This window comes from Heliangelus exortis, chromosome 13 (genome assembly GCF_036169615.1).
Source record: "Heliangelus exortis chromosome 13, bHelExo1.hap1, whole genome shotgun sequence".
In the NCBI taxonomy this organism is placed as follows: domain Eukaryota; kingdom Metazoa; phylum Chordata; class Aves; order Apodiformes; family Trochilidae; genus Heliangelus; species Heliangelus exortis.
The window spans coordinates 12,736,762-12,757,156 of NC_092434.1; the positions used below are offsets into that span (position 1 = coordinate 12,736,762).

Consider the following 20,395-nt stretch of genomic DNA (forward strand, 5'->3'; position numbering starts at 1 on the left):
CAATTTAACCAACAGGTTAAGGACAGAACTGGGGACAGAAAGATATGGGAGCCTTGTTCCAGAGGCATTCACAATTGTCATACCTTTGTAAATTAGCTGAGAACTATTGTGTTCCAAGCTTTAGTCTGGAATGAAATGCAGGGACTTCATTCAAACATTCACATGGAGAAATCCAGGCCCCTTCAAAGTCAATGGGAACTTTGCCATTGCCTAAGAGAATCAGTATTTCCCACTTAATCTGTATACAGATGGCTGGAAGACGATGGGAAGCAGACATAAATTCAGCAGTGACACTGGGGCCAGACACAGTGATCTCCAAGTCTTCCAGAGAGATGCCTACCAGCCATGAAATCCTAATAAAGAATGTCTATCAAAAAGTGTTTTCTGCAACATTTTTTAAGCAGTAGTGCATTAGTCAGTATGCTGATAAGAAAATAAGGTTATAGAAGTGTTCCTTTATCTTGCTGTTGGACTAATAGTGATTCTTGAGAATACAGTAGAGTTTAAAACTTCACTTAAAATGGATAATTATGGGCTCAGCAAAGGCTCCTGTGCATTTTATAATGAGTGGTGACAAACTATAGAAAATGACATTTTGGCTAAATCATCATTCATGATACTGTACAGTATTACTAGTTACTTCTGCCTTTCTAAATTAGCTGAAGTAAGGATAAGGGACTAAAGTAATTAATAAAGTGGGAGGAAAAATGGTTTCATCTTATCTTGGAAGTACACTTTGAGTAACAGATATCTGGGTGAAAATTGCTATCTCTGAAGGCAGATTTTTCAGAGTTCAAAAGCTGACATCACATTTCATAGATAAACTGTATGAAACTCAAATATCAAAAATATATTTTCTATGATTTTGATATGCACAAATATTTTCTAATATTTTTTTTTCAATATTTTTGAAAGGAAAGTGTAACAATATTCATGCAAGTCGATGTCTGATGCCAAAATATTAACAAAAACCCTATTCTTGAAGATTTTAGATTTTATAGGCTTATATTGATTGATTTTTCTCCCAATTAAAAAAACCCCTTCTTTATAAATTAAACTATGACAATAAATAGGTTTACCAGGTGAGCTCCAACCTCTAACACTCCTGGAAATGTGAGAGTCCTCCTTCTCTGTGGAATGCAGAAGGCTCACTTTACATGAGCACATTTTTAAGCCCACAAGTCTGAATGGATTTGAAATGTGTGCAGCCAAGCTCTCTTGGTCCTAATGAAAACATCCATCTGGCAGCACTGAAATTTCTGCTTTAAAGTACTCCCACTCTCTGGGGGTTGTTGACTTAACAACATTCTGGACCCTTTTTCCTAGAGTTTCTGGTTCTTCTTCTTTTTTTTCACCACACCAAGAAGTGCCAGATAATTGTATTCCACTGTTCTTTTTATTGCTTCTTTAGACCATTTTGAGTGCTTCAGTTTAAGACATTTTATAGAGTTCAGCAATCAACCCAATTTCAATAATTTCAGTTCTAGCATCCTCCTTCCTAGGAGATAATGCAACAACTCAGCATAGCTTCTATCATATTTGTGTTGTCTATGGCCACTTATTTAGTGAAAAGGAAATACAAATTATTTTTACAAAATCTTGTATCAGTGAAGATGTCCTATCACCTAGAAAAATATTCAGCTTCAGCTGTAGCTTATTAATGTTCTTGCTTAGTGTGTGAAATGTTGTTTTTTCATGGTTCAAGAGGTCTGTGGTTCTGCCTGAAAACTTGAAGCATTATCCCATTATCACTAAGGATCAATATGTAATTTCACCTCCAAAAGTACTTTTCAAAAGTCTGTTTTTCCCATGCCTCCTCCTGTGTATGCTCTTAATTATAGTAATAACTAATTTTAATGAGTTGGACAATAATAATTCTGTATTGCTATGAAATATCTTTCCCAGCTGATTTAGAAAATTGGGGCATTTTAACCGTAGCTGTTTAGGTGAATTGTTTAAAGATCTGGCACACAGCTGCAGCTGTATGAAATTACACAGTTTCAAGTTTAAACTGTTAGTACACGTTGCTGGAGACAGCTTGGAATAGTCATGTAAAAACCTGCAGTTTTTAAAATCTAATTTATCTATAAAATATCAAGTTTGTATGAAATGATTTATCCTCCAGTTCTTGGCAATTTGTTCTTAAATCTCTAGCAAAAGTTGAAAAATTCTCTTTTGAATTTGCCTGCTGTTTGGCATGCCTGAAGCTGGAGCTCTGGGCTGGGCCAGAAATGTGGATTTTAAAGCTGTAAATGTCAAGGCTGAATCTACGTCCTAAATATATCAAAATCTATGGGTTGTTAGATTCGAAAAGCTGGTTTATGTTCAGTTTCTTCTTGAAGTCACAGAACCATATTTCTGGCCATTTTTAAGAGGCAAACAGTAACCTTTTCTTCACATCATGTTGAAGTAAAAATAATCCTTAGGGCTTTTCAATTAGGGAATGGAAGCTGTGATTGAGACACAGGAAAATGCCATTTTATTGCCCTTCTAGATGAGCTCTTCCTTGTAGCCTGGCATTCCTTTTGTTTTCCTCTTCTAAAAACATTCTGCCCTCCATGGACATAAGTCAAGGTGTGTCATCTCACTCACTTTTCCATCACTGTAAAACAGTTATCACAACCATACTTTTAATCTGGGTTGTCTAACAGTCTACCTAAAGGTACTGCTGCCAGAGATCCCACACCAGCACTTTTTTTCCCAAGGGGTGGTGAGAGACTGCTTCCTCTCCTGAAAATATGCTTTGACTGGATTTCCAGGTGCCTTACAACCATAGCTATGAGCATCCCAAATACCAGGAACAGGCAGGTATTTTACAATCCTGCAGATTGAATTAACTTGAAAACATAATAATGAAAATATGGTTACTTAGCTTTGTGTCTCTGTGTGTATTTTTTACGATTTGATTTACTCTGTTCATCTGCTTATATTGCACAGTAGCATAGCAAAGCCAGCTTTATCTATCTTTAAACCCTTGAGGAAGAAAGCATGAAGATATGATTCTTACAATAGATGTTTCAAGTTGCTTTTTTATGTGTGTGAAGAGAATTCTTTGTGATGGCAGATTTAGGGAAGGAGTCAGCAAAAGGGCTAAGTGCTGAAGAGATTGATACCTAGTTACTGAAATATAGAAAACTGGGCTTGGGAATGGGAGAGCAAAGCTATGTTCTGGCAACACCTCTAGTACTGCTCCGTGAAGCAGAAGAGCTAAATTAATCCTATGTTTGGGTTAAGATTTGTGGCTTATAGAGACTAAATGCACTATTTTATGTTTTCTCCTTTCCATGTATGATGCACTGAAGCTAAAGTATTTCCCCTTGTACCTATAAATAATTCAGGCTTGTCTATGAGTGGAATATAGTAGATGTGCAAATGGGCCCCCTGCTTTCCATAGAAATGTTCTCCAGAGCATTGTGAGATGGCACGACTGCAGTGCATAGGACTCTGCCATCCTTACAAAAGCACCAGCTGATCATCCATACTCTATGAGAATTTCCAGTAGGGTCTGCTGTGGCTCAAGCTCTGTGTTCCCTGGACTGGCCACAAAATAGGACACCCAGGCAAGTAGTTCCCATGTACCTGTGATGCATATAGCACATCAGGGCCTCCTCACATGCAATTGAGTCTTACTTCAACATGAGGCAGTTAGTATCTTTCATCAGTTACATGCATTGCACTCTGAGATTTTTATGACATTTTCATATCTGCCTTCTCTTCTGCCCTCTTTGCTCCATGCCTCATTTTTCATGAGCAAATTTTTCCTCTCCTGACACCTTTTTTTCCCACTTAATTTTTATACCATTTGCTTCTTGCATTTTCTTTGCAGGCCTGGTGCAGTGCTTTGCAGGTCCCCTGCTGTGCAAAGTGCCCTTCACAGAGCAAGATCTTCCTGTCAGTGACAAGAGGTGCCAGGAGCAAGCTAGAAGACTTTTAAAACCTGTGAGTCTGCAAATCAGCAGGTACTGGTGTGCGGGTCGGGATACGCCCCTGGCATTAGTTCCTGCCTTGTATCAAAGTGTTTTTAGGACGATATGTCCCACAGGCAGTTTCAGGTTAAAAGGAATACACTCATAGTGTGTGGCTGCAACTATCACATCAGTTTTTGTGTTTTAAATATAATGAAACCAATGGTTTGATCTTTGGGAGGTTTTTCGGTTTTGTTTTGTTGTTGGGGTTTGGTGGTGTTTGGGGGTTTTTTTGTGTTTTGTTGTTTAGGGTTTTTTTTTCCTTTTTTTCTTTTTTTTTTTTTTGATTTTTTGCAACAGCTTGAACAAGGAGAAAATGTTCTTAACACTAAAAAGCTCCTGGTTTTCTTCTCCAAAGAAATAAAGATACCTTTCATATTTTTCAAAACTGTCAGTGTTGAAGAGGCTAAGATACATCAAAGACTGAAGGGAAAGAGGAAGGGACCTGCTGTAACTACCAGTTTCTTTAGGTGACATTAGGAATGCCCTGGACATTCCTCCCTGAGGTACAGGAGAAGGCAGAGGCTGGAGCAATTTGAAAGCTTAGTTTAGTTCCTGAACCATCTTGAAGAGGTTTTAAAATCAGCCCTTAGTAAAGTGTCTTGCACACCAAAGTGCGGCTTCCAGACAAAACAACACTTGAATCAACAGCTGAATAAATAGCCTGAATAAGAGCACAGAATTTGGTCCACCATGATCATTTGAACTGAGTGGCTTAAGGCTTTCCATGCTTCATACTTGCAAACCAGCTGTAAAATGCAGGAAATACAAGTAGCCATGGTTATGACATTTCTCCATCTGTTCCAAATACTTAATAATTTGCTCTCTTCTCTGAGCATATTAAGTTTATTGACAAATTTAAAAAATATGTTTTATTTTATAAGTGAGCTTAAAGCTATAATGGCCTTTTTGCTCCAAATTGCTCAAAGCACACTCCTTTGCCAGATGGAGGGTACTAATTTTTCTGGAGGAATTTGTGTCTAAGGTACAGATGGACAAGATGCACTTTTTAGCACACCAAGCTTTTGCCTTGTTGTTCTGTGTGTCTGTTCTCTAGAATTTCTGTGCAGTGGGTGTTGTGACACATCTGAGTCCATTTTTTGCTTTGCTTTTAAAAGTGGTGGATAGTGAGAAATAAACTGTGATTCTCACAGCTGAGGCTAGTGTTTTACTAACTGGAAAAAAAGTCTTTGAAAAGCTTTCTAAGAATCCTCCTCAACATGTTGGGATCAGTAAGAATTTTGTTGTTGACCCGAACACCACTAAATACAACTAAATGGTACTTCAGTTAAGAACAGCTTTTAAATTTAGGGAAGACTACTAGTTTCCTATGTGAGATTAAAAATGCTATGGACAAGAAAAACATACTGGATCTAAATGTCTATGTACTCAAAAGTGGCAGAGTACAATCTCCTAGATTTATGCTTTTAGTATCTTGTTTTAACTAATGCTGTGTAAACATTCATTCTGTGAGTGGGAGGTGGTTGTACCTCCAGACTGCATGTCCCAGCATGGTACTGTGAGAAATGCTTATCTAAATGCTTCTGGCCTCTGTGCTTCATAACTTTGCTTTCTACAGCACAGCCTCAAAGAGTTTTATTCCATAGTGATCATGATTTTGAGGGTGTTTCAAAGTTAAATTTAAATGTCTGAAATAAAAATAGGCAACAGGCTGCCTCCTGCACCTGCTCCTATATATGGAGCAGTCCAGTGATGTCAGTGAATACACACCTTTTTGCATAAAGATTGAATCTGGTCCCAAACATTGCTTCTCACATAAAGATACAATTCAGTAAAAGCAAGTGAGTTTTTAATTAAATAATACTTTGTGTAGTTACTTCATTAGAATGCATGGATTGATTCACCAGACTTTCATCTCCCAGAAAGCTGAGGATAGAAATGGGAGCTGCTTAGGTGGGTGGGAATAGACTGTGTAAGTAAAATAATCCCTTCTGGATTTTATTTCAAATTCATTTTTCCTCTTTCAAGACAATTTTGTTTATAAACTGCTGAGAACTTCTTTTAGTCATAAATTAACCCTACTTTTACTCTTGCCAAAATTCTTGACTTTTCTAGAAAGTGACCAGATTCTCTCCTGAACTGGAAATAGTAATTCTAATGTTCTTAGTGACTGTGGTAAGCTGCTAAAATTGATGTTGTAATATTTTTTTAACAAATCAATTGCAATGGTGAAAAAAATAGGTCTTTTCAAATAAATTTAACTTCATTCTTTGAGAAAATCAGAAGTTTGGTTAAGGAAAGTAATCAGATAAGGAATATATTCAGGCTTCTGTAAATCTCGTGACTATTACGTAAAGAACATTATAGTTTGTCTAGATGGAAAACATCAAATAATTAAGAACTGGATGATAGACTAGTCTTACAATAGCTGTCAAAAGAAATTTTCATCAAATAGCAATGTCTCCAGGAATGGTATATATCAATGTGAACCTGGCATTAATCAGTATTTTTCACTGTAGCACCACTGTTTCAACACTGTTGATGGCAGAATGCCAACTGAGGGCAAACCTGTCCTTTCAAGTGACTTGGATTGCTAAGTAGAATTGGAACCAGAAGAATAAAGGCTTTTGTTATATACCCAAAAGTAAAGTAATAAATTGAGTAGCAGGGACTATGAACTGTTCCTGGTGATTAAGGGTGGTATTGTAAAAGCAGATACTGTGAAATGTGTTTGGATACCATAGTGGAGAAGCAAGTGAATACATGACAGCAGTGCAGTGGCAAATGGCATTAGGGAGGGGGCTCACCTCTGCCTATGGTACTTCTGAGGTGGTGGTACAGGAATATAGCTTGCAGCTCTAGCACTAGGTTTCTAAAATTATAGTAAAAAACAGAAAGTTTTGGGACTGAATGGCAAGGGAAATGACATGTTCAGTGGACAACCAACCACAAGGTTCAGTCCTTACATATTCTGTGTCCATGGTGGTATATGTGTCCATGTGTCAATCCATGCAGCTGTAAATCAGATGAGATTTTCTCTGATCTTCATTTTGACAAAAGCCTTGAGGGAAAAGGATTCCATCTTTCAGGTTTTTCATTGCTGATTTTTGTGGTAACTGAGTCTTATTCCTTGTTTTCATGCAGCACAGCAAACTATTGTTCTACTTCATTACCTTGGGTCTCTCAAGGATAAAAAGCACAACTTCAGTGAAACTGAAATGTTGGATACGAAAAGCAGTATGAGTCTTCCAGTTTGAATTGTGTTGTTAAAAAATAATTGCTGCAGAAGTTGTGCTCCCCTCCCAGCTACATCCTGAACATCCCTGAACTCTATTGTACTGTGGTCTGTTAAACCCTTAAGTGTATGTCTGTGTAAAGGCACTTGGGAACTTTAATTCACAGCTACACTTCTTTCAGATTAATTTTCCTGAGGTTTCCTGTTTAGGGAAGCCTAAATTTATTACAAGAGGTCTGGCTAACAGCCTTAAAATGGAACTTAGCACAAGAATAACTATTTCTATGACATTCCTTTTACAATCCTCACCACTAATATTTTTCCTTGAACTCTCTGCCTCTTTATCTTGAAAATAACACAGGTAAATCCTTAGTCTTTTACTAAGAAGTATATTGAAAAGCCTACTAAGTGAAAGAAATCCCATAATAAATGATCATAATAAAAAGGTGCTTTGGCTTAGATGTTTCCCAGAAGTAATACAACAAAATTAAAATCAACCGATTCCCCTGGAAAAACACCAGTACATATTGCTACAGCAATTCCTCAGCATGTTTTTCTAAGTTTAATGTAGTTTCTGGAATAGCTTCTTAGGAGGGTTTTCACAGAAATTACTGAAGGAAGGAGATGTTACTTGAATGAATAATAACAAAAATGTCATAGGCAGATGGTACAGAGATCTAGGAGCTTATTTCTGGTAGACTTCAAACGTGGCCACTCTGCTGCCTTCACGTTTTCTATGTGAGCATAACAAAAACAGCTTTGGAAAACTCCCAGCTCTCCTGTAAGCTTTAAGAAATTTCTAAAGAACTCTCTGAGATTTTTTTGTTTTCTTTTGATAAAGGAAGTTGGTAGTGTTTTTAAAGCTGTCTAAAATATTTTGACATGGAGCTGCAGTACCATTTTCACTTGAAAAATTTCACTTTCATGTAGTTTGTGGAGGACTGGGAAGTTTCCAGTCAAGTTTTTTTTTCTTTGAAAGAAAGTAACCTTTAAAAAGTTATTAATTTCTTGCTGAAAATGGCAAAGATTTACAATTTTTTTTTAACTCACAGTGTGGCTCTGAGAAAGCTGTTCTAAGTTTCTGTCTAGTGTACTACAATAACTAAGACATGGATATCACTCCTTAATTTTCCTATTTTTAATTTTTTTTAATGTTTTTCTTGTTATTTCTGTAACTGTCCTATTATTTTTCTTTTTTTCCCTGTATGCTTTAGTTGGTTTACTTCTATGTCAACATTTCATTTTTCTTTTAGATCCTTCTTTCTTCACTCATAATTTTAAACCTCTCTAGATTTGTCTACTTTCCTGTTTTTTTCCTTTTTTTTTTTTTCCTTTATCCTCTTTCTTCATTGGGAAAGAGAGTGCTGATGGATGGGAACAGGATAATCCTAGTGGTGGTTGCAGTTTAGCCTGTGCAGAGCAAAGCAGCTATCTCAGCAGCTGATATTGAAGGTCTGAGCCTTTTTTTTGTTTGTTTGTTGGTTTTTTTTTTGTTTTTTTTTTTTTTTTTTCAGAAATTATTGTTCTTTTTTAATATAAAATGTGTATTTCTGAGTACCGCAGCCTATAGCCAGCAGAATTGGAGAGATGTGGAAGGGCTGGAAGTCAGGGGACAGATGAACCTGAGGACATCAAAAAGCATTCAGCTGTCTGAATGCTGGACAGGGTTAATGTGCATAGCCAGACACATCAGTAGCCTCCTCTCTTTATTCTCAGAAGAACACTATTCTTATTGCCATTTCCTTTCTTCACTTTGCAGATTCTCTTTCCTCTCTGATGCATCTCTGACAGTCAGTTTTGCTGTGTAGGTATGGAAATTACCCATACATTTTTATCAAATAGTGTCAGGGCTCTCTTGATATGCCCTGGAAAGTTTTGACAAAGAAAAGAAAGGTAAATACCAAATGAAATCTGTGTCTTCCTGAGGTGGCATGAAAACATGATCAGAATTTTTTCAACAGTTTTATAAACATTAAAGAGCAGTCCTTTTCCCAACAGTTTAGAGTTTCTATTTTCAGTTTTTTGAGGCTACAAACCTTAAAGTCATCACTGACTCCTGTACAGGGAGACCACTCTGGAATCTCTGAGAAATTATTGTGTTTTGGAGCAGCATGGAATGTTATAATCAGCTTGTGTTGCTGAAATTATTTTTTGGAGCTTCAAGTTCTACTGGCAAGTTGCTGCTAAATGCCATTTTCAATATGTAACTTCAAGATTTGTAAAAATAGGCCAAAAAATGTGTCCTGCTATTCTGGAGACCATACTGTTCCTTTGATAAAGTGTATGAAATGGACAGGTTTGAGGAGGGAAAAAAAAAACACCAAAAAAACCCCCCAAAACAAACAAAAAAAACCCCCAGAACCCAACAAGATAAAAGATCTATTGTTTTGAATACAAGAGGCACTGTTTCTCTGCAGGTGTTCTGTAAAAGGGAAAGCTGCAAGGATAGCATTTCTGAGCTTCATCTAATGAGCACAGAACTCATTCCTCAAACAATGATTCTCCCAGTAAATATGATCACAAAGGAAAATTAATTCAAACATCAATTTATTTCCATGCTAATTAGTGCACTCCCTCACTTTCACAAGGTAACAGTAATCTAGACAGAATCAAAACCAAAAGAAACTTCTGTTGTTTTTTGGTGTTTAACATTGTAATTGGACTTTGGTTATCACAAATAGTACTATTTTAGGAGACCACTACACTAAGAGGATGTATGATTTTGACTTAGGAGGTGTGGACCAGATTCAGGGCTGGTGTTAACTGGTGATCCAGCCCAGTAAAGCTAATGGTGGTAGAAGCTGCCTCAGGGTGTCTATCTGTTATTGTAGCTCCACTCACCCCTAGGCTACTTCCCTGGTTAATCCCTCCCTATCCAGCCTAGAAACACATTTCTTTTTCTTATTTAAGATTCCATAGACCCTTCATATTTAATATTAGTATAAAGGGAAAACAGAGCCCCAGGAGAAAGATCAAGAGTTTCTGTTCTGTTGAGGCATCAGAGTCGTTCTTTCTTAATGAAGAGGAACAGCAGGATGGATAAAAATCAATGACTTAAAAAATAAATTGGATTTTTAATTTAAAAAAAAAATTCTTGAGTAAAACTATTTGAAATTAACTTTTAAACCTATATGAAGCCCAATTTATTCTGATACATTAAATAATTCAAAGTTTAAAGAAAAAAATCCCCAAATGTGTTGCTGGCAAGCTTTTCACATGAGGTCAGTGAGTCACTACTCATTAGCAGTGAAGAGAAAATAGTTCTGGATTCCACTTACTCAATTTCATTTAGTGACTGAAGTCAACAGAAAGCAAATGGAGATATTTGTTTTCACAAATACTGTTATTTTCCTAAAAAGACAGCAATAAAAATTTCATTGTTAAATACATCCATTTTGCCATTATCTGGCACTCAGCACTGAGTCTGAAGAAGCAGGATGCCCATTTTCCCCTACCACCTATGGTTAAAAATTAAGTATAAGTTTTAAAATCTTGAATTACGTGATAGTCAGAAGGAACCACTGCAATTCACTTTAATTGGATGCCTTTTGCTGATTAAAATAATTTGTTTGAAAAGCAAAATATATTTGGATAATTTTACATTTCCCCTTTGAACCTTTGCATTATTTTGTATTTGTAAATATTGATTTATAATCTATGATTTTGTTATTACCCTCTATAGTCGCTTCAATAAATGTGTATAGTTACACAACTGTATGTGCAGACATAAAATAGCTATACTTAGTAAAAGTCACCAGGCTGAGATAAACAGTCTCTCTTTAGGAAAATAACTGAGAAGCAGCAATGCTAAACAAAACAAAAATAATTTGAAGTTCTAGTTTTTGCTTGCTGATTTACAGCTCATGATTCTCTCTCAAGCTGTTCTGTTCTAAGCCATCACTTAACACCCTAAAAAGCCCCCAGGTTTTGCTCATCAGGGTTTAATATGCAGTTAACCAGGCAGGTGTGATAGCACAGGAAAATCACCATGATACCAACTTTTGGCTTGTCTGTGTGTCAGTCAAAACCAGGACACAGTGTCAGCCTTGAAAACCAGGAGCACATTTAGACATCTGCCAGGGAGGAAGAAGGTGTTGAAGGGTGTGTGTGTGCTGTTGTTAGGAGGAGGCTGTTCAGCAAAGGAGCCTGCAGTTTTATTCTACCTTCTCTTTAATTCAGAGAACTGCCCTACCATAGCAAGATTTGAATTGGATCATTATCTGGGTTAGGGCAAGCATACAGGCAGCCCTTGTGGATGAGATATTGGTCAGCAAATCTAAAGCTAGCTAGAAACAGGAGCTGAAGGAAAAGTTTGCTCAGAAGGCTGAGAAGCTTTTCACAGCACAAATTAAAACCTTTCCACTTGTTTGGGACTCCTCTCAATACACACACAATTAATTTGATCCTGGGGGATTCTAATATTCTGAGGATGTGCTAACTGCCTTCAGTCCTTTCTGGAAGGAGGTGCTTTGCTACTGGCAATATTTGCTTTGAAACTGAAGAGAGTTCTGTTCTAGCAGGTCCTGAAAAAAAGTAATGTCACCTGCTATTTAGCACTGAAGGTTAAGGGCTAATCTGGATTCTGATTTTTGTTGCTGCTGTATCACGGGCCAGGGGAAAGCAGGGGAAAGCTGTATGTTACCTCTTCAGCAGAGATGATTGAGGGGGAAAAGCAAATACCCATGAAGAAATGAAGCTCCACTTTTGCATATGCAGTTGGATTTACCTCAATGCAGATTATTGATGCGAGTAATATTTCTACTTACTCATCAATATCCTGTTCTATTTTTTTTTAGAAAGCTTCCCCCCCCCCATTCCTCTCCCCCTGTTGTCTTTGTACCTAGTATTTTTCCACACTTTATTTCCTAAAAGACTAGCAGGTTTGAGGATGCATTGTGATTTCTTTTCTACAGGGCTTTATGAAGGAAGCTGGAGGCAGTTCTCATTAGTCTCACTGACATCTTTTATCACTTATCAGAGGAACAAGCAAACGGAGAGCAATTCCTTTGATCATGGCAAAAGTAGAAAGAGTATTAAAAACCCTATGAAGATTCACTAAGTAGAAAGTAGAAACGACAGTCTGTGGCATGTTTCAAAGAAGTAACATGATTTAAAGTTGCCAGATTTGCTTGTATATATTAAAGAATTCTTAATGATGCTACATTTTACATTTTTACATGCACCCTTAGGTTTTTGTTGTGGTTTTTTTTTTTTTTAAAGGGCAAAAAAAGGTTTTTAGGTAGAATGGATGGATTAGATTAGTCAGAAGGTATCTCTAGAAGGTGAGTTGTGTCAGAGGGGAATCCTGTGATTCAATGAAAATTCTTGAAAATAAAAATAAGGTTGTAACAGTGGCACAATAGATTGAAAAAGAAACCTTCTCTCATAGGAGAATGTTAGGAAATCTTGTGAATTCCTTTTCTTTTCAAGGCATTCTGGGGTGAATCAATGTATGTTTGTAAAGGTTGAATATAGAAACTGCAATGCTTGCAATTATCCATATATACCTGATTGCCTAAGTCTGACCTCAGAATACCATTGCTTCTTCAATCTATGGAAAAATAAGATTTTCTCAGTAGTTCTGAGTATTGATTCAACTGGCATGATGCCCATGTCATGTACCTTGCATTATTACCAACAGGGCAGAGAGAACAGAGGAGAAAATCCACCCTGCTTCCCACAGCTACTGAGCATTATGGAGTCTAGATCCACTAGTGCTTTGCTATGCAGCTGCAGCTTGATTATGCACTGCTTATAAATCCCATCTCAGTCAGATTCAAACAGGCCTTGAAGGCCAAAATCTTAGCCAGTGAAAATACAGAGACTACATTTATTTAGGCAGTTTCTTCCAGCATGGACTCTGTGTCAGCCTTGTCCCTGCAGCATTTTTTACTACCATAGCTAATTTTTAACTATGCATCATATCCAAATCAAATTCAACAATGTAGTACATTTCTACAGCACCTTCTATGAAAGTGTCCTCAGAGCACTTTCTGATCGAGCTAAAATTAGCTCTGAACTACATACAAATTCCTAAAACATTTGTTTAAAGGAAAAAAACCCCAAAAAATCAAACAAACACACACACACACAAAAACCCAGACAGGTAAAGAGAAGGTAGAAATCTGTGCACTCAGTTCAAAGTTAAAACAGGCAGAAGGGCAAGTTCTTCTCTGTTACACCAGAGTAAAAGAGGAGGAACTAACTCAGTATATTGCTTTGTAACAGGCTTGGCATGTGATTCTCTAAGTTAGTGCAATGCCCTGCTCAAACAATGCCCACCAGAATGACTTGCATGAATCTGTAAATGATCTGGAAGTGGCAGGAGAAGCAATACCTGGGTGGGTTATCAGATCTCCCTTTATGTACACGTTTTTCTCACATTTGCTGCTTCCGAGAAGGAAAGTCACAGAGTACTTTGTCACACATAGCCTCAGTCATTCAAGAGGAAGACAGTGGGAGGAATAAACAAATAGCTTTGAGGAAAGTGAACCATGGATCCAAAATGATACAAATCTTTTTACCAGAGCAAGGGGCCTGGAGGTAAAGCAAACTTCAATTAATCTCTGGATTAATTAAAGAAGATTGTTGCCAGAGGCTGTCAGGAGGGACAGGCTGACACAGTGTGCCACGCTGAAGAAGGAACCCAAGATTTAGATCTTTTCCTAGACCTAGAGATCTTAATGAAAATCTGATTAGCATATGATCTCTTTTATTGTTGCCAAGACTTTCTTTTGATCCTTTTAAATGAATAAATGTTTCATTAAGTCTTGATTACCAGCATTGCTCCCTCATGGAAGAGAACTATAGACCCTGAAGATATATCAGTCCTGAGAACATTAGAAGTTGCTGCCTGAGAGAGGTGATGATTGTCTACACTAGCAAGAAGATAAATGAACATAGCTCAGTGCTCTAATGGTCATGAGTGTTTGTTAACAGCTGTCCCAGGTGATAATCCACCTCCATGGCTTGTTCCTGCTGTTTTCAGAGCATTGAGACAAAGGGCACCAGTGTATGATGGAGCAGCTTCTAACCACGGCAGCTCCGTGCCCAGCACAGATACTTGAGGATCATCTGGAACAGGCAGGAAAGCCTTAAATGGCAGGGAACAAAGGGAAGAGAAATGCTACAGCCACATGGTTAGGAAAGACAGTATTTGAAATCTGGCATTTGTTACAAAGAACAATGAGAAAAAAGGATTTTTAAATACAACTATACAAGGAGACATAAGGTCTTGTAACCATAGCTAATGGATTAAGCCAGTAAGTTGTCTTCTCTGTGGAGGTGTGCCTTGTAACACTTCATAGCTCCAGGCTGTAGCTGAAAAGTTACTATGAGGTGCAGCTGAGCTGGATGGGAAGAAAGACAGGAAGCATGCATGTCTGAAAGCTGAGCTTTGGAGATCTCTAAGGCTACTTGTGTTTTTGTGAAATGAAGAACTTTACCAAAATAGGAAGACAAAATGTGGAGAATGTCGGGCTACAGTGTTCAGTGAATAAATCCCATGTGGGCCTAAGACCAACAGTGTAAGGCAGTTAGGAAGTGAAGGCTCCCCTGGAGCCCAATATGCTGCAGCCATCCTTTATCCATGAGAGACATGGTCTCTCAAGTACGTTGTTTCCTATTTAGAGACCTTTCCATAACTTGCAAATCAGACTATTTTGTTGTAAATACAATTGAAGTACCTGAAGCAGACAGAATGGGATGGAAGGAAGGAGCAGAGAGGTCTGTGGAGCCACATGATGCAGTTGTGGTACAGATGAGAAACAGTAGCTATAAATACGTCCAGTGGAAAGATTGAACCTCTGGACTAACATATGAATAAACTGCCCAGCTCTACCATGTGTTTCCTCTGGCTGTGATTATCTGTGTAATTGTTCTTTGTCTCAGGATTCCACTTGTTTGTTTGTTGTGTTTATTGCTCCCTTGTCCTCTTGGTTGTGAGCATCAGTGGCATTCTACAGTGTGGCATGAACAGGGGCAACATCATGAGCTCAGATCAAGTGTCTCTCTCACCCTGCCTTTATGCTCTGTCTCTTAAGTCTTGGAGGGTTTTGGGGTGGCAGCAGCAAAGGCTATTTCAGTGTACTCTGCTTTCCCAAAGGGAAATGAGATTTATATGGCAAATTAGGTCAGTTATTATGCTACTGCACAGCAGGACAAATTATAATTTTAAATATATTTAAAATGTATAAGTACTTTTAAAATACATTCTGATGCAGTACAAATCAAGCCTCTTACAGTTGCTGTGTGGACCAGTTGGTTGAACATAGAGTATAATAATCAAGGAGCAAGGCAGTTGGGTTTAGTGATGCTTGTGAAGACTGTATAATAAGTAACTGTTGTTACTGTTTGCTTTCAACCAAGTATCCTCACTGCTATCTCCTCTGGATAAGAAAAATGTAGATGCATAAATAAAAAAATAGTTCTTTCTGTCAGCCTCTCTCTTAAATGTCTGCGTGACTCTTCTCTTGAGGAGATAAAATGAATGGAAAGTTATGCCCTTCCTTTCCCAAAGTCTCCCAGCATCAGACCTAAAAATGTTGCATATGTTTTGCCACTAAATAATCAATTGTTACCTTCTTCCCAGATTTCTTTTCTCTCCTCATGATTCTCAGATAGCAGTATTTTCTTCCTGTCTGTGCCTCTTTTGAGCCTTTTTTTTTTTATTATTCCATCATCACAATTTAGTTTCATGGCAGACTTCATAATCTCAAGGGCACCAGAGCCCTCTGCCAAGGTTTATGCAGATTTAAAGTCTGGATTAATCTGGCTTGGTATTTATAAAAAGTTCTGAACATGTGAAGGACCATAAAAGCACTGCATATTATTACTGGATCCATGGAAGCCCCCCCTGCTAACTCAGCACACATGTAAGCTGCTGTTCATGGAAATGAGGTGCAGTGACAGAAACAACTAAATCCATGTTTTCTCTTCTGAGACTGTCTCTTTCTCTCTTCTCTTTTGTTCTGTCTCTTTTTTTCTTTTCCTTCCAGGATTTCTGGAAGAAACTGAATAGGAAGGAGAGAGACCCCCTTCAAAGATCTCACCTCCAGGGAGTATTCTTTCAAAGACTTTGGCATAGTCTTCCTGCTTTTTGTTGGGGCTGGACTGCCCAGCTCCCTCATGCTGTTTCCTAAGCACTTTTAAAAGCTGGCAGCCCCTGCAGAAACCTTTTGGAAAAAAAAAAATATCTTGATGCAGGGGGATGCTGCTTTCAGACACTGGTCTGCAGCTGGCACTCAGTGGGGGGAGAAGCCAGGCTCCAAATCCAGGCCATCCCAGCAACTTGATAAAAATCCCTAGCACGACTCAGGGAACTGTAGGCCTTTGCTAGCCAAATCTGCTGTGGTTTTCAGGTGCTGCTTCCAAAAACATTTCCACGTTTTGTTATTTGAAGCACAAACGAAGGAGATGGCTGGCAACACAGTCCAGTTTTAGTCAGCATGTCTTCTCCTTCTGTATTATCACAAGGGGACAAAGTTGAAAATCAAATGTGTATACATATAGTGTCTGGTGTATATTTATGCCTTTATATGACTGAATTTTTAATGCAGCTTTAAAATATTCTATAGTAGTTGAACTCAAAACAGGATCAGCTTTCATTTTCACACTTGGGAGTGTGGCTATGTAAAATGGAGTCAAACTTTACCCAGCACTGTTCAGAAAGCATTATGGGTCCATTTATTTTTACTTCCCTCCCCCCATTATTTAATAGTTCTTTTTAGAGTTGTGAGTTTTACTTGGTTCCTTTTGATCAGAAGGAAAAAGTACTGTAGGAACTGAGACACTGCAGTGACTCTGGCTTTGAACTCACCAGGTCTAAAAGCCTGCAAGAACATTTTCTCTTTCAGCTTTCGAGGCAGCTCATCCAGCTGGCTGTTAAAGGGCTATGTTAAATTGTCCTGAAGGACAGCTACAAAGCTAAGTGCTACGACCCTACCTCACTCAGTGGAATTGATATATACATATATATATATTTGTTTTACTCACATTAAAATTTAAATGTTAGACTTTAGATAAAAAAAGAAAAATAAAAAAATCCAAGTCATTAAATCCTTTATGTTAGAAAAAGTTTATTTTCCATTCACTTCAGCTTGCGGGTGTCCTGAGCTCCTGCAAATGCTGCAGCTCCATCTAGTGGCACAGCAGCCGGTTGTCAGGGTAGAAGCAAATTTTTTGAAATACTAATAACGAAGAAAATTATTAGGATTTAAATTCAGCATATTTTGAAATGTAATTTTTTTAAGATTTCCTTTTTTTTTTTTTTTTTTTTTTTTTGTTTTGATCGAAGTTAGAATCTTCTCTAGCTCTGCCTGGAATTAAAAAAATATTTAAATTACACTAATTTAGAAAGATTAGTATTTGAAAATCCATCCAGTCTATTTCTCTGGTATTTTTTTTTGCCTGAATAGTCAAAGACTTACAGATGTATTCCTATTTCTAATAAGAGAAGGTAGTATGTTTGAAAATGTGTATGTATAGATAATTATGTGGTGCTACAGTAGTTCTGATCTGAATTTCTTAAAACACTTGCCAAATATTCATTAAGCATCAAAACATTCAAATTTGTTTACTATATGCACTCATCGTTCTATTTCTCCATCCATCATATATAGAGATTGTGCACATGTTTATGCAGACAGCAGACCACATTCTGCTCTCAATTACACTATAGCCTAATTTATTTCAGTGTATTTCAGCTACTTGAACTCTCACTGGTCTGATATGGAAATTACTGTCTTGTGTATCTGTATATAGAGCAGATCTATACACACAAAGTGTGATGAACATATGTTGTAATGTGATCCTAATACAAATAGGTTGGTTCTTTGGGGTTCTCACCTCATCCAGATGGGAATTGACTTTCAGTGTTGTACACCACTACAACTGTGTTTAGTTTTTCAACACATCTTGCTCCTGCCTTTGATCTAATCAGAAAATAAACATTCTTGATTTGATTTGCTCAGCTGCTGCCAGAGCCACAAAATATAGATTTCATCTTGTGTCCTGAACTCTACTCTCATGCTGCTTGTACAAATCTGTTGAATTCAATAAATGTATTTAGCCTTATTAAGATTCGGGAAAGCAAATATTATCCTCCAGTGATGCAGCAGATAACAGGACTTAATAGCAAGTGTGTGATAAAGATCACAGGATTCCCTGTAAACAAGATGCTGCATCGCACAGAGAGCATCTTGTCTGCATATGCTTCATAAGTAACTAGGCATCCTCATGGGCTTCTTTAGTTATTTTAGAAAGTTGTGTAAACAGTATTATCTACTTAATGCCCCAAATGATATAATAATTGATATGGAAATGGGGCAAAGCTCAATAGATCATAATACAACTCTCCATGGACTCTTGGAGATGATCTGCCCAGATTTTATTTAAATTTTCTTCTAGCTTGTATGTATGCAGCCTGTGGTTTGTTAGACATGCTAGGCAGATGTTTGTTAGACAATGCTTTCTTTTTTTGCCTTTTTTTTTTTTTTTTTAAAAAGAAATTAAATATGAATTTAGGAGTACTTCAGAGGTGTCAATGGCAATATGAAGAACAAGATGATACTGAAAAGCTCTGATACATTGTGTGTTGTTGAGAAAAGAGGGTAATAACAGATTGCTAGCATATGTGGTACTCTGCAGTGGTCGTATGGCTCCTCTTGTTCAGACTGCAAGAGTAGTGGAAATAAATACTGGAGTTCTAAGAAATGCTTAAAACTGGAAAAATGTATTTGAAAATATTTTTCTGTTCCTTCTTGTGAAAAATGATATTGAAGCCTGGAGATTTTTCTTAATTTATTCTAAAATTCTCTTACACAAGACTTTCTGCTTTATTTTTATAAAGTAGTGGTTAAAGTATTTCCCTTATTCAACCACTCATTAATTCTTTCAATTTATTAATTAGTCAGACTCAATTGTTTTTACTTTCAAGACATCACATGCAGTTGTCTCAGGTATATATTATGTCAGGCAAAAACTAAGCTGTGTTGCTGTTGCTATTGTCCATGCAAGATAAACTTTAGAACATGCAACTGTGCCATGTCTCTGTTTTGCAGAGTTGTGATGCCACTTGTACTTTACTGTTTCTCTGTTTAGTGTGGTCTCCAGATACCTGCATTAGACTTCAGGAAAAATTAGCTATTAGCTAGCTATTTTTTTGTTTGTTTGTTTTTTGAGACATTTTAAATGTTATTCAGAGGAAAACCAAGATGTGTTGGCAGATGGAGAGCACCCATTTAATTTTTATACATCTTATGAAAAAGCCAGAAGACATTCAGTGCATGAATGGAGGCTTTGCATCCACTACTGTATCCCTGCACCAAGTAAAGGTAATGGGGAAAGAGACTCCCTGCAGGAACCCTGCCCTGCCTGGCTGCACTTTTTTACCTGAGGCAGGTGAAATTGCATGTATGGGCAGAGGGAACCCAGTCCTTGCAGGCTGTCGTTCCAAGGGGAAGATCATATGGTCAATATGGGAGCAGGAATACTATTATATTTTATTTTAGTAGCATGTAAAAAACAAGTGAAAAGAAATAGGCAGAAGGTGATTTTGAAATGTGAGTAAATAAAAGCTGAATTCTTTTGGCAGGTCTAACCAGTCTCTGAGAGTACAGAGCTAAGACATCAGAACTGGCTGGTTGCCTGCAGAGCTGATGAGCCAGTCTGTCTCACTACAGTCCAGTGCAATAAATAGATAATTTTGTAACTTCTCTAGTGTATAAGTAAAGTAACTCCTGATTCTAAAATAAGACTGCATTAGTAAGAAACTATGTAATTAGTCAATAAGTACATAGGTTTGACAATTTACTGCCCTAAGTTCTCTTCTATTTATGCCTCCATCCCAATGCACATTTCTGCAATAAATGTTGAAGTTAACTTATCTGGTAAACAGAATGAGGAAGCTTTACTGGGGAAGTACTGGGTGAGGATATAGGGGCACAGAGGTTAAGTTACTTGTGCAAAGTTCTGACCAAGTCTGTGGGCAGAGCTCCAGGTGAAACTGAGGTCCTGTGGGTCCCCTTCTACTATTACCACTGTACTCGATTTCACAAAGGATTTTCAGTGTCATGTCTGAGATGAATAAATCTGACGGTCACAGGCTCTGAATTTGTAGGAAGGGGATACACATGTGATTTGCCTGAGGGAGGTTGAATTGTTTGGGAAGATTTTGGTTCTATTGTATTCTAACACATTATGAAATCACAAACTGATTTAATGAACACTGCACATG

General features: G+C 37.5%; 1 protein-coding gene across 1 annotated transcript in view; it reads left to right on the forward strand.

Moving 5' to 3' along the window:
• CYLD (CYLD lysine 63 deubiquitinase) overlaps nucleotides 1-20,395 on the forward strand; it is a 76,988-nt gene that overhangs the window by 17,167 nt on the left and 39,426 nt on the right. Inside the window, exon 2 of the mRNA XM_071756882.1 lies at nucleotides 3,827-3,939. The gene's annotated coding sequence lies outside the window, so the exon portion shown is untranslated. The remainder of the gene's footprint in view (nucleotides 1-3,826; nucleotides 3,940-20,395) is intronic.